Here is a 12,683-nt window from a genome sequence, read left to right on the forward strand (position 1 = left end):
TTTTTTTTTCCCCCCCCCCTTTTTTTTCCCCTTGTTTGTTTTAGCCAGTTCTAGTCAGAATTCATTTTTGATGCTGTGCTGACTTCGAACCAGGAAGGGTGATACCTGTAGCTGTGACCTGGCACTCCCGGGCCAGGAATGTCCGTGTGCATCGGGAGGGACGTGCTGGAGAGCCTGCAACCAGACCAGCCTTATCCCAGCCTCCCATGCCATGAATCCACAGGCTTGCAAAATGCAGAGGAAATGCAGAGGAACCGGGATTTTTCGAGTGCATTGGAGCACTAACCACAGCAGAAATCAGCCCATCACCCCTGGGATCCACTTCTGCAGGCGCTCAGAGGCAAATGCGGGAAGAACTGGGAAGAGATTTGTGRAAACCGGAGAGAGCACCTTTATTCACCTTGATAAGAAAAGTCAAAATACAGAATAAATATTTTCTCTGAAGTACATATGTCTGTAAAAGTGATATAACTTAACTGACGGCATAAAAATAAACACACATTGATCTAAACACTCCTATCATGACCATTAGTTTTTAGAGAAGATCAGTGTGGGCAGTGGATTTGGCCATGTCCTTATACTAGTAGTCTGCAAATTTATGCTGATCTTAATAAAGCTGCAGGTAGAGAGAAATCCAGAGGTTTTGTACTTCTCGGGGCCTGTGGAAGGTCTGTGGGCACATGAAACCAGGGCAGTCCCGTAGGCACGAGCGCAGCCTGGGGCTCCTCGCTCTTAAGCGATATATGAGCAGCTAAACTTACGCAAAACCTAGAAGGGGAACTATTACACGACTCGAACTTTGCTGGTCATCCTGGGTTCAGAGCAAAGGCAGCCGCTAGAGAAGCCACTAGAGCAGTTTTGCTGCTCTGTCCGTGTCGGGATGCTGCTGCACGTGGGTGTTTGCAGGGGACCCGGGCGCTGAGCAAAAGCACCGATTCCAGCATCGTCAGTCGTGCCCTCGCTCTGCTGGGCACGTTATTAAGAGCGATACCCAGCCCTGTCCCACCACCGGGGCAGCAGCATCAGAAGCGTCTCCCAGAGACTTGAAGTTTAACCCTGARGTCGAGCGATTTCCAGCACGTTTTGCTCCAGTCCACACATCTTCCTCCTCCWAAAGGAGCCTTGAAAGAGCAGCCAAGGAAACACAGTCCCATTGCAGCTCCGTGCAGCACACGCTGCTCTGGGCACGGCTTGCGACCCCCCTGTGCCGGGTTAAGATATAAACTGGGATTAGATCCACGCTGGTTAAGATAAGGCTGGCAGCACTTCTGCTCGCTGGCACTCGGCTCCATTCCTGCTGTGACTGCTCTGCGATTAATGGCAGCGAATGTAACCCTGACCTTCCCATGTGAAACCAAGGCGCTTCTCGACTAGTCAGGTCTTGCATAATCCTTTTTTTTTTTTTTTCTTTTTTGCTTTATCAAGCATTTAAAGCTTCCTCTGAAAACACGGGTGAAACTTTTGCCAGTGATGGTTTCGGCGATTGTGTTCCCACCGTGACCGATCACGGAGCCGCTGGGGACRTGCCCTTATGGAGCCAACGCACAGAGCACCCTTTAACACAAAAATACACCTTACTGCCCACCTCCATGTACAGCAGGCCTGGAAACTAATAGCTTGGYGCTCTTAGGGTTTTTGAGGATTTTCGGATGAACGTTGTCAGCTTTTCGATGAAAATTTTGGGATTCTTCCTTTCTGTGTCACACTCCTCCTGAAAAATTAATGAAGAGAATGAGATTGTTTAATGTTTAACAATTGCATAGAGATTTTTTTTTTAAACTTGATGTTGGTTTATAAGTGTTTCTTAAACCATAAATGAATCCTTGTTTTAGAGATGGGTCAGACTGATGGCTAGGGAAGGGTAGAAATGTGAGCTAGTAGCAGGATTTTTCCTTGCATTTGCCGAAGAAAACGGATTCCCTTCTGCACAGCAGTGAGAGATCAGCTGTGAGTCGTGGGCCACGTTTTATCAGACTGCCCTGCTGCATCATCACTGGGGAAAGTCACCGCAGAAACAAATTCCTACCTCTTTTCCCGGGCGCAGTGTGAGCGATTGCTTCAATCTTTCAAATTTTTGGAAGAAAGCACCAAATTTGTTCATATCCAGTTTTTTCTTCAGCAGTTCCGTTCCCTCAAAGATTTTGTTCATGCAAGTTACACTCTGAGACAGAAGAAACGGCAAAACTGAAATTACAGAAGGCTGGGCGCTGCAGTTAGTTTGCTGAAAAAAAAATTATCTTGATTTCTATTCAGAGAGCTGGGTGACAAACTGTGCTACTGGTTGGGGCTCCTCTTTGCAAACGGAGGTGACCGGGCTTCATTTACCTGCCCTGACAAGGGCTGGGTGCTCCTCGCAGGAGCTCTGCAGTGCCCAGGGGAGTCTTGTTGCCACCTCCAGGTTTAGCCCCRGCTCCTCGGGATTGGTTTTAAGGCRGCTTTGGGTCATTTGCTTGCAGCAAATGGTCTGGCTGGTCTAGGGGCTGGGATTGATCCGAGATCTGGTGAGTGCAGCTGGGATTGGGTGAAAGGGAGGGCACTTGCTGCCGTGGGAGTGTTTTAAAAGGGGGCAGCAGGGGAGGGAAATCCTCCTGGTGCAGGGGAAGCTACAGCAAGTGAGGAGAGGTTGGGGAGGGGTGGAAGAAAAGGAAAGCCAGAGAACTGCTCAGCAAASGGAGTTATCCTGCTCGTCCATAGGGAAGTAAAGCCTTGGACTGTACAAGCAGCAGCTGTGCCTGGGGAGATGCCTGCACCTTGCACCCCGATTTCCAGGTAATGCACCGCAGAGCAAGACCTCACGAGCAGGGGCCCCAGCGAGAGCAAGGGGCTGTTAAAAGAGCCAGCTTGCAACTAAATCCCCTTTATGCAGGGAGTTAGTGCAGGTCTTTTGAGCTGCCGGGGGGCGTGGGGGGTCTCTTGGGGATGCAGGGTGGCAAAGGAAGCAAGAGGATTCCAAGCTCTCCTTTAAGACAGGAGCCATTCCCAGATCCGGAGCAGCTAACGTCTTGTACTCAGACCACTGCATAAAACTGCATAAGTAGGATAAAATGTTGTAATGCTGCTAATCCTGTTACTAATGCTAGCGGTGTCACAGCCCATCTCTAAGCACAGACTAAAGATTCTGGGGTGAGAAAACGTCTTTGTGTGCATGGGGCAGAGAGAGGGGAGCAGAAAACGTCCCTTTCCCCCCTCCTCCCTTAGCAAGGCTGAGTCACAGCATCCCAGGAGGATACGCTGGCCCAGGAAGGGTATCCCAGCAGAAACTGGGATTAACCGCTGGCCTTGGCTCCCTCCATTGCACRGCACTCCTTTGCCTTGTGTCTGAACATTTTGAATAATGCTGTAGTTATGTTATTAGATCTTCCTTTAAGTAGTGCTTGCTTGTGTAGAAATTACATTGAAAGTGCAAAGCTTTTATCTGAAACACAAATTGAGTACTCTGTGGAGAAGATAATTTTAAGATGATCCTTTAGTTTCAGGTGACTAAACTTATGAGAAAGTTAATCTTATTTAAAAAAAAAAAAAAAAAAAAAAAAAAGATTTTACTTACATCTGTGTGAAGTGGAGTTTCAATCCTCCAATTCTGAAAAATAATACAGTAATTAAGACTTTCGGGTGACTTCTTAAGCTCGGCAAGAAAAGGATGCTGCATTAAGGGATTATTCAGCCRGTAATAGAAAATAAGATATGTAGCGACCGAGGTGACTGCATTTAGGAGGATGAAAGGGGACTCACCGGGGCGCTCGCGGTGACGGCGCCCTGCACGGGCTCCAGCAGCGCCAGCAGCTCGGCCACGCCGCCCAGCTGGGCGGCCGCGCAGCCGCCCGTGGCCAGCAGCATCACCCACAGATGCATCTTCACGGCCCCGGCGTCTCGGAGCTCTGCGAGCGCTCCAGGGCTAATCCCCTACAATTTATCATGTCTCTAGAAGGAAATGATCAATTGGGGGTGATTTTTGAATCTGATAAGGGGGGGGGGGGAAAGAAAAGGCCATTTAGTGAGACTTTCTGGAAGAGATAGTTTCCAGTAAATTTTGTGTTTAATCTTCGGGCATCCTCCTTACCCAGTCAGCAGTTCTGCAGAAGGCCGTAGCAGCGAGGTGAGGATGTGGCCCTTTCGTTTTAGCTGCTGCGCAGCGTCTAGGGAGATGAGCCATGGCTGCGGGTGCGCTTCTCCAGAAAGCAGCGGTGCCACCCTGATAAGAACCTCCTGCCACACGGCGGGGAAAGAGCCTCGGGAGGAGGGAGAGGGGTGGAAAAAATCATGCAGGGGAAAAAAAAATATGGACCATTGCCTGGAAAGAAAATCAGCAGTGYTTGTGCAATAGCCTGGCTGGATGGGATCGTGCCGTGGGTCTCGCGGGGAGCTGCCRGGGTCCCGGCAAGGAGCCCCTGCCGTGGCAGGCGGCACCAGCTGCCTGGATGGGCGATGTCTTGGTCCTGGGGGAGTCCTTGTCTTTCCCTGCATCCTGRAGGGATGCATTCCGTCCCCTTCTTCCCGTGGCAATGGCACCTGCGGGTCCCTGGGCACGTCTGAGGTTGGTGGTGGCTCCATGGCTTGTCCGGGGCTGTTGTGGAGCGCAGCACTGCCCACCCTGCTCTATCCGACTGCTCCTCTCCAGCAAGAACCCACTGCTTATTTTCCAAGCTGGGCATGCAAAGCTGGTAACTGGGGGTGTTAACAGCATTTTCGGTCCCCATCACTTTCTGGCAGTGGCAGAAGGTGTTTTATAGGCAATGAGCCTCCCAGAAGTGAGTGCTTGCTGGGGTTGACCTGGTGGCCACACTCCGCTTGGCTCCCTCCATCCAAGGACAACCTGGATCCAACTTGCTGCAGGGCTCAGGGATGGGCCAGGACCTTCCCCTTTTCCATAGGCCCGCTTTGTTCCCACAGGTTGTGCCTAAGCAAGACCGGGCTGTTGTGRTGGCTGGCAAGCCGTACCAGCCCATGCCAGCTGGCTCCCGCTCCGGCTCCCGAGCCCGCTCGGGATTCCCAGGTTCTCAGGGATGCTCGAGCCTGGCATCTCTAGGGATGCCCAGACCTGGCCCAGCTTCCATGGCCGGCACCCCTCATCCTGCTGCCACTCGCACCATCACCAGCACCTTCTGCCTTTTCCTTCTGTTCCCCCCTGCATTTGAGGTCTCACTTGTTTCCACAGCATCATAACTCCGTCCTAGGACCTTATATGAACCGAGTGCTTTTATCTTTTTTTTTTTCTTTTTTTTTCTTTTTTTTTTTTTTTGGCAGATTTTGTTATTTAGTCATAAATTCCCAAGAACTCCTTGCTTTGCAGTTCCCTGGAAGCACAGATAAGCATTTTGTTGCAAATGCCAAGCGCATGCTGGTCTTTCATCAGGAATTTGGGTATCTCCTCCCAAAAAAAGCTTTATTCTTCACCTTTGCAGAGTTATTAACTCTCTTGTTAATTACTCCCAATCAGATTTGGTAATGCATTTTTTTTTCTTTGCCTCTTCTGCTTTAGATAGCTTCTACTTTAGATAACTGTCCAAGTGTTGGTCTTTTATCATTAAGATTTTTAAAATCGTGCTTGCACAGACTAGAATCACATCTTCCAGCTTCGTACCCCTGGTTGCCCCGGGAGGTTTCTTTGACGTGTGAGCGCGCAGCGAGGAGGGGAAGGGCAGTGCGAGCACCAAGTAGGGCAGCGCTAGCGAGCAGAGGAACCCCAGGGGTGCTCTGCACCCCTCCRCCCCTGCAGCTAGTCCAGTTTGGGAGGGCGGGCAGCGCAAAGGCGCTGCAAGTGCTATAATGAACCTCACGGTGGCTCTGCACATGTCCTTGTGCAGGTCTCACCACCGGCACGTGGCCCTTGCATCAAACGTGGGTTGAGCTGCTGGACGGAGCAGCCCGCGGCGCAGCGCTCGGCACGGCCGAGCGGGACCCAAAGCCGTGCCCGGGAGCCACGGAGCTGCTGCCACCTCCGTGTCCCGCTGCGGGCAGCGCTAGCGTGAAGCTGCAGCTCTTTGCAGTGCTGCTTTTGCTCCTTCATCTAGATAAGCGCGAGCTGCGATGCTCTGATAAGGGCTCTTTGCTGGCGCAGCACGGAGCCCCTGGTGCAGCTCTGCCTCTCCGGCTCGCCAGCTCCAGCACATGGAAACTTGGGAAAATCAGGAATTAGCCTGCGACAGCTTTCCTGGGATCACTTTCCCCTGGTGATGGCAACATCTGCTGGAAGCAGCTGGCATCCCTGTGCTTGGCCAGGGAACCGGCCGGAGGAGCTGTGCAGCACAGTGGAGCTCTGGAGTGCATTGGGACCCTCCTCTGCTCCCCTCCGTGTCCAGGAGGAAAACAGGGGGAAAATGGACCTTGTGGAGCAGCCTGTGCAGAGCCATGGGTGTTTCCTGACCCAGGACAACAGTGACACGTGTGACACTGCAGATCCTGTTCCTGCCTCCTCCGCAGGGGCAGGAGAGGTAAAGGTGGATAAGGAGCTTGGAGTTTTGTCTTCCTTCCTTAAGTCCCCCTTAACAAACAGGCACCTTTTGGCTCGTGTAATCTTGCACGTGGAGATGGCATTTCATCAGCTAGCTTCGGTAGTAAATACTGCATCCTTTCCTAAAGATAAGGAATTCCTAAGAAATATTTAAGTTGTTGTAACCTCCTTCTGGAGCTGCTGCTCCGGCCAGTGGAGCACGGTCCTGTAGGGACCTTGGCCGCAGCCACAGAGGTTGGTCACATAAAAATATGCTGCCTTAATTAGAAGGAAACCCTCCTGCCTGGTGGCTGTGCTCCTGCCCCAGGGCAGGGAGGATCAGGTCCAGGACCAGGGCGGGCATCTCCCCCATCCTGGGCGCTCCTTAATTCTCACCAAAGAAGGGTTTCCATGTGGCCAAAAAATTCACAGGAAYTGGTTATACTTCCCCTACAATATAAATATGCTAGGAATTACCTGAAAGGCATTCTGTARTGGGTCATGAGTAAAAAATTTTGTGTTTAAAAGCTGGAACTGAGTTATCTCTTATCCTGGCAGATTTTACAGCCCCAAGACAGTCACCTCCTGTGGCTGCAGTGACCGTTTGACCTGTAGWTATGGTGTCCCCACTTCCAGAGGACCTGTGAGAACAGCAAGACAACCCCCAAAGCAGGTCATTAGCCGGCACCCTGGAGCTCCTGCTTGGGAGGTGGAGGGACCTTGGAAAATCCTGACCTTGGAAAACAAGGGATGAAGCACTGGGAAGCATCCCAACACTGTGCTTCGAGGAGGCTGGGATGCTGCGGGCTGCCCAGCTCTCTCCCGTGTCAGCCCTAAGCCAGGAAAGTTGAGAAAGAGTGATCCTGACCTAAGGAAAGCTGAGAAATGTCGAAGAGTGATCCTGACCTAAGTAACACGAAGGAAAATGCTTTCTTAAGAAATGGGCCCTTTGGAGGAATGTTGTTTATGCTTCGTTAATGTTCCGTGGGAGTGACCGTTCTCTGGAAACAACTATGAAATATCCGAGCAGCTTTTCAGGAGAGTCGAGGTTTAACTCCAAGCAACCAGCTGGGCGATCGGAGCCTGCTGGGCACAGGGCTCCGGGCAGCTTGGAGCAGCTCCCAGGTATGTTAGGAACCCTGGCTTTTCCAGGGTTATTTCAAACCCTCAACTTCAGCCTTTCAGCACCATAGGAGAGTAAAGCAGCCGGCGTGCAAGGACGAGCTCCAGCCTTGGCTGCTGGTGCTCCCTGCGCCGCTGCCAGCGCAGGGCGCTCCGCAGCACGAGGCTCTGCAGCTCCCGGCCGCCTCGCAGGCTCCGCCGGCTGCATCAGGCTCCCGTCTTTACCTTTCAATATCTTCTCTTGCAACTTTAAGATTTCTCATTGTTTCTAAAGTCTTTTAACTTGCCCTGTCTAAGAATGAAATTGGTAGGAGCCTGCAACCCTGTGACTGTATAATTCGTTCAGCACAAATTTTTCAGTGTATTTGTTGCTCTGTTTTTGTTCATTGCCTGTATTTTGCTGTTAAAGCGCCCTTTCTCTGCTGCAGGTCAGGCTCCCCGGCTCGCTGCATCTCCGAGGATGTGCTGTCATTTCCACGGGCGCGAAGGAGAGCTCCTGGCGTGAGCCACGGGCACTGCTCCGAGTCCCCTATACATGTTGAGCCGCTCCRAAACGCGGCTTTTCCCACGCTGCCAAACCTGCTGTGTGACCACGGCAGCGCCCCGGCGCTGCTCACTGTGCCTGCATTTCCTCTCTGCTTCTGCATTTATTGCTTCCAGCTACAGTCTATAATTCCACAGTCTAGTGGATTAAGGACTTTTGCCCAGCTAAAACCAGGGTCTGGTTTCATCTGAACTCTTCTCGGTCGCCTAGGCAGGAATCRTCCTGCTAAGGAAGCAGGATTTAGAAAGTCGCCCCTGGCTCTTGGCCAKCCTTTTGTTTCTCTCGTCATTTTGGGGGTATCTGTTATAATTTTACAAATGCACCTCCCCGCTACAGTCAACTTCTTGAACATAATTTTGCTGAATTACTTATTCAAGTGCTTTACTTCATAGGAGAGTTTCCACGACGTCCCCCCAGAACATGGATAGTGRCTATGTTTGATTTAAACCTGCCCAGTGCCCAGATCACGCAGTTCCTCCAACCGCTTCATGCCTCAAAAGCAGGAAAATGAATTCACATCCCCACRGAAACCCTCGGCGTTTGACTGGGAAAACATCATTTGCTTCTGCTCACTAGAAAGAGTGCAACTGTTCTCTCACACTTCAGATTTTAGAATAATATTGTATCTTTATTTAGAAAAAATAAATCACAAATTTTTCATTTTATAAAGAAATAATAATGGGGGGAAAAAATGAAGCCCAGATTAGACGTTATTTACTATTTTTTGTTTATATTGTTACAATTCCCACTGGTATATTTATATTCTAATAGCCCCTGAAAGGCATATGCAGGGGCCTGTATATAAAAAATACGATAGAATTAACATTTAAAAAATACTTTTAAAATTCTATTTTCATTCACAATCGCTTTGAACATCACAACTCCACAAAATACAAAAGCTCTCTATAAATTAAATAAATACATAAATAGCTGTAGTAAGAAAAAGAGCTATAAATATTTGATAATAGAGACAAAATCTTCCTGTTAAGGTTGTGCTGCCTCTCCGAGGAGTTTTCCAGGAGCTTCTTTCTCGATCAGAACTAGCTCTAGTGTTGCATAGGTGCCCACGCAGCCCTGCTGTTCAAGCACAGTGGTTCTTTTCATTCAGCTTTTCAAAGAACCTTTTATAATGTCTCAGGGCAGATGAAAGTGAAACCTCCTTCATTCGACAGGAGCTGTCTTCCTCGCGTTCCTAGAGTAAGGAAGAGAAGGGTAATAATATGGATAAAAAATAAGAATAAGAGCATGTGGTTGCAGGGAATTTGTTGTTGTTCAAAGCGATAGTTTAATAAGAAAGATAAAACCTCATGGCTGAACTGAGAGAAGAAGACTTCTGAAGATCAGGAATATTTCTTCATTCATAGAATAAATTTCCTTAATAAAATGTACTTAGGGCCATTTCCTGTTTATCGGTTGACCAAGGATAAATCCAGGATTTGTCTAAGGCACTTGGAATACGGATGGAAGTCACAGTTTACTAGGAGCTTCAGGTAAGGATTTGCTATAAAAGCATAGTTTACTGACAGCCCTAATGCTCCACACCACAAAAATAGCCATATACAAAAGCAGTATCAAGATTTTGCCATTGACTTGAGTGGACCAGGATGCTCAGAGTGCTTCAGTTTCATGTGTTTTGAAGACATATGAGCCAGTCCGCTCGTAGTAATTTCACCTTTTTGCCTGTTTAATCACTATCGATAATGCACAAAAAACTTACTCTATGTTCTATGCTGATTTTTTTTATTATGTGGGCCATGTTGCTCTCCATCAGAAAAATATATTTTGTCGCTGGCTCGTTCTTAAATTCTTCAGTTGACTTCAGCTGCCCCATGGTATTACGAAGGTGATGATGAACACAGCTGCACTAAAAAGAAAAATCAAAGAGTAAAATTATTTTTTGTCACATGGGGTAAATCTCCCACCAAATTTACTAACTGTAGGCATAGCAGAAACAGAAATGACCTACTGTCTATTTATCTAGCTGTATACCATTAGGGATAGGGGTACTTTTTCTGGTTTCTTTTTTTTGGGGGGGAGGATGCTTTTAGTTTAAAAATCCACAAGAGGAGAGAAATGAACATGTAAAATTAAAATAAGTCTTTAAAAAGGACACATAAATCAACAGTAGAAAAAGAGCTGCAAAGAGGGATTGAATGTGTTGGTGTTGCAGTTTCACACATCGCAATGAGCAGCTTGGGAAGATTAGATCTGCTCATCACCTTGCATGATGTTGMCTTCTAAGTTTTTTAACTTTTAACATCTTCATGTGGAAGGAGAGAAGCACCATACTATTCTGCCTACAAAAAAGCTGCTTTTCAGCCTCTTTAAAAGTGCAAACTCCTAGCCATTTCCCCCTGTGAATAACATCTTCAGAGGAGAGGTTGGCTTTTTCTTAGCTGTTTTTCATGAAACCCCTTCTTGCAGCTCAAAACCCCGAGGAATCTGCAGACCACGGGCTGCAAACCACCGATCTACAGTTTCGGTGTGACGACTTCTCCTGCCTGCTGCTTCAGGGACAAGCTCAGCTATGTTTACGGTGTGTCAGAGTCAACAGGGAGTATCGTCCGCAGATGTAATCTTGATTGTATTCATCTGTTTGCTCAGAGATAAGGGCCTTTCAGCTCTGTAAGTATTAATCGTGCTCTGTGACTTGTGATTTAAGGAGAACAGGTCACATCTAGGCATCTAGGTGGTAGTCATACAGTAAGGATGCAAACAGCCTCAGCAGTAAGCTCCCTGTAAAAACTTATTGACTTCTATGGGATTAAAATAAGGTCTCAAGGACCTTGACCTCAATATTTGTTATTTGTTTTCATGCATGCAAACAATTTCACTGAATTTAACAGAGCAGTCCATGTGCATACAGGTAAGCATGTACATTCAATTTTGGAGAGATTTCGTCTTAATAACCTAACGCTCACAATCCATTACAAAACAGCGTCATTTTTCAAACGACAAACAAAAGCACTAGCAAAGAACCTGTAAAAAAATCTTACCTCGAATCTGCCTTTCGGTACGTGAAGAAAGATCTAAAATTCAAAAAGCGAGATAGCGTTAGCAGACACTTCTCAGTGAGGCATTGTTCAAGCATTTCTGACTACCTATCGTCTGTATCAGCTTTTCTATTTCTGAACTTCCTTTGGGGAAACAATTGCAGCGCCAGCCTCAGCACAGAGGTTATCACACGGCGCCTGCAGCATCGCAGCCTTYGCAAACAGAAAACAGGAGACCTAAACCAGGGCTGAAACTCGCGCTCTAGCTCAGAGAGCCCCACTCAGTTTTATTCTTCCATCAAAGGAACCGGAGAAAAAAGGGAAGGAAAAGGTGAGGAACCCACCTCGTTGTTTCCTAGCTTCACTAAATTCTTCAAGTTGTCTTCAAATTCTTCTATTGCACCACTGCCCATGGAGACAGACAGGCAGCAACTCAACAAGAAGAAATAGAGGAGCAGCATTTTCACTTCCAGGAGAGCTACGTTTCATTCACGCCTTTTGAACACCAAAGCTGCCTGTATATATACTCATGTACACCTTGAATGTTAAATTGAAGGGAAAATTTTCTCATATAGGAAAAGTACTAGGCACAGTACTAATTATTATAGGTACTGTGGGATGCCTCAATGGGGACAGGTTGGGGGTTTCCTTCCCTCTGACATCAAATAAGGGGAAAATACCTTTGTAGATAAGAGATGTCATTTTCTTGCACGATATCAGAATGTCTTCACAGGAAATGGGAGTATTCCTTGTTTAAAAAAATACATATATGTTCATGTGGTTCTTTTCTTATTTCCGCTTCATCTAAACAGATAGATGGAGATCTGGAAACCTAAGACCTCATTTCTTATATTACAATCAATATAATATCCTCTGTTAAATGGGATTTTCTAAGATAAGCTGCAATTTCAGTTTTGGTTGGTAAGGAAACATTCTCGCTCGAGGGAGTAAGAGCAGATTTTTAAACACATATAGATCTTAGCACCATACATGTGATTTCTGCAGCCTTCCTCTTCTCCTCTCCCTGTTCTGTGAAATTCAGCATAAAATGCATAGCTAGGAAAAGCATGGGTATACCTAGCAACATCTAAACAGCAAAAGCAGGCATAAAGGTAGAAATTGGCAGTCCAGGCATCAGGCAAATGCTTTATTTGAATTTGCAAAAGTCCTTCAATATTAGTGGAAAGACTGCATGTACAGAACCGTGTAAAAAGAAAAAAAAAGGGGGGCTTAAAACACTTCAAACGCCTGCCAGGCTTTTGTCAGAGGGTAAGAATCACTCATAAAAAGGTTACAACTTTCCAGAAAAAAAGGGAGAAATCACTGAACCTGAGAAGAGTCATCTTGGTTTTCCATAGTRTAGAGGCACTCACTCTGCCTGCAGTCACAGAGACAAGGGAGACGGGCAGGGCGCTACACTCATTTCTTGATAACAGAATTTATGAACAGACCTGCTTTAGTCTTTTTGGAAACAGTGTTAAAACATTTTACACTTTATGAGTTTTCGATATCCGAATACCCAAATTGCTGAAATAAAGTTCAGGGAGAGAAATGTAACTGGAGATTTAAAAAAGTTCTTGAAAGAAGTTTTTGA

The 12,683-nt window shown here is 47.3% G+C and overlaps 1 long non-coding RNA gene across 1 annotated transcript; it reads left to right on the forward strand.

The window, feature by feature from the left end:
* Positions 1-6,382: 6,382 nt before the first annotated feature.
* Positions 6,383-7,267, forward strand: LOC112953272. Its single transcript, XR_003250557.1, has 2 exons — positions 6,383-6,431; positions 6,989-7,267. It is a non-coding gene; the product is annotated as an uncharacterized LOC112953272 (long non-coding RNA).
* Positions 7,268-12,683: the final 5,416 nt, after the last annotated feature.

The sequence above is a fragment of the Nothoprocta perdicaria genome, unplaced genomic scaffold, assembly GCF_003342845.1.
Source record: "Nothoprocta perdicaria isolate Ctin4 unplaced genomic scaffold, notPer1 scaffold_107, whole genome shotgun sequence".
Lineage (NCBI taxonomy): Eukaryota > Metazoa > Chordata > Aves > Tinamiformes > Tinamidae > Nothoprocta > Nothoprocta perdicaria.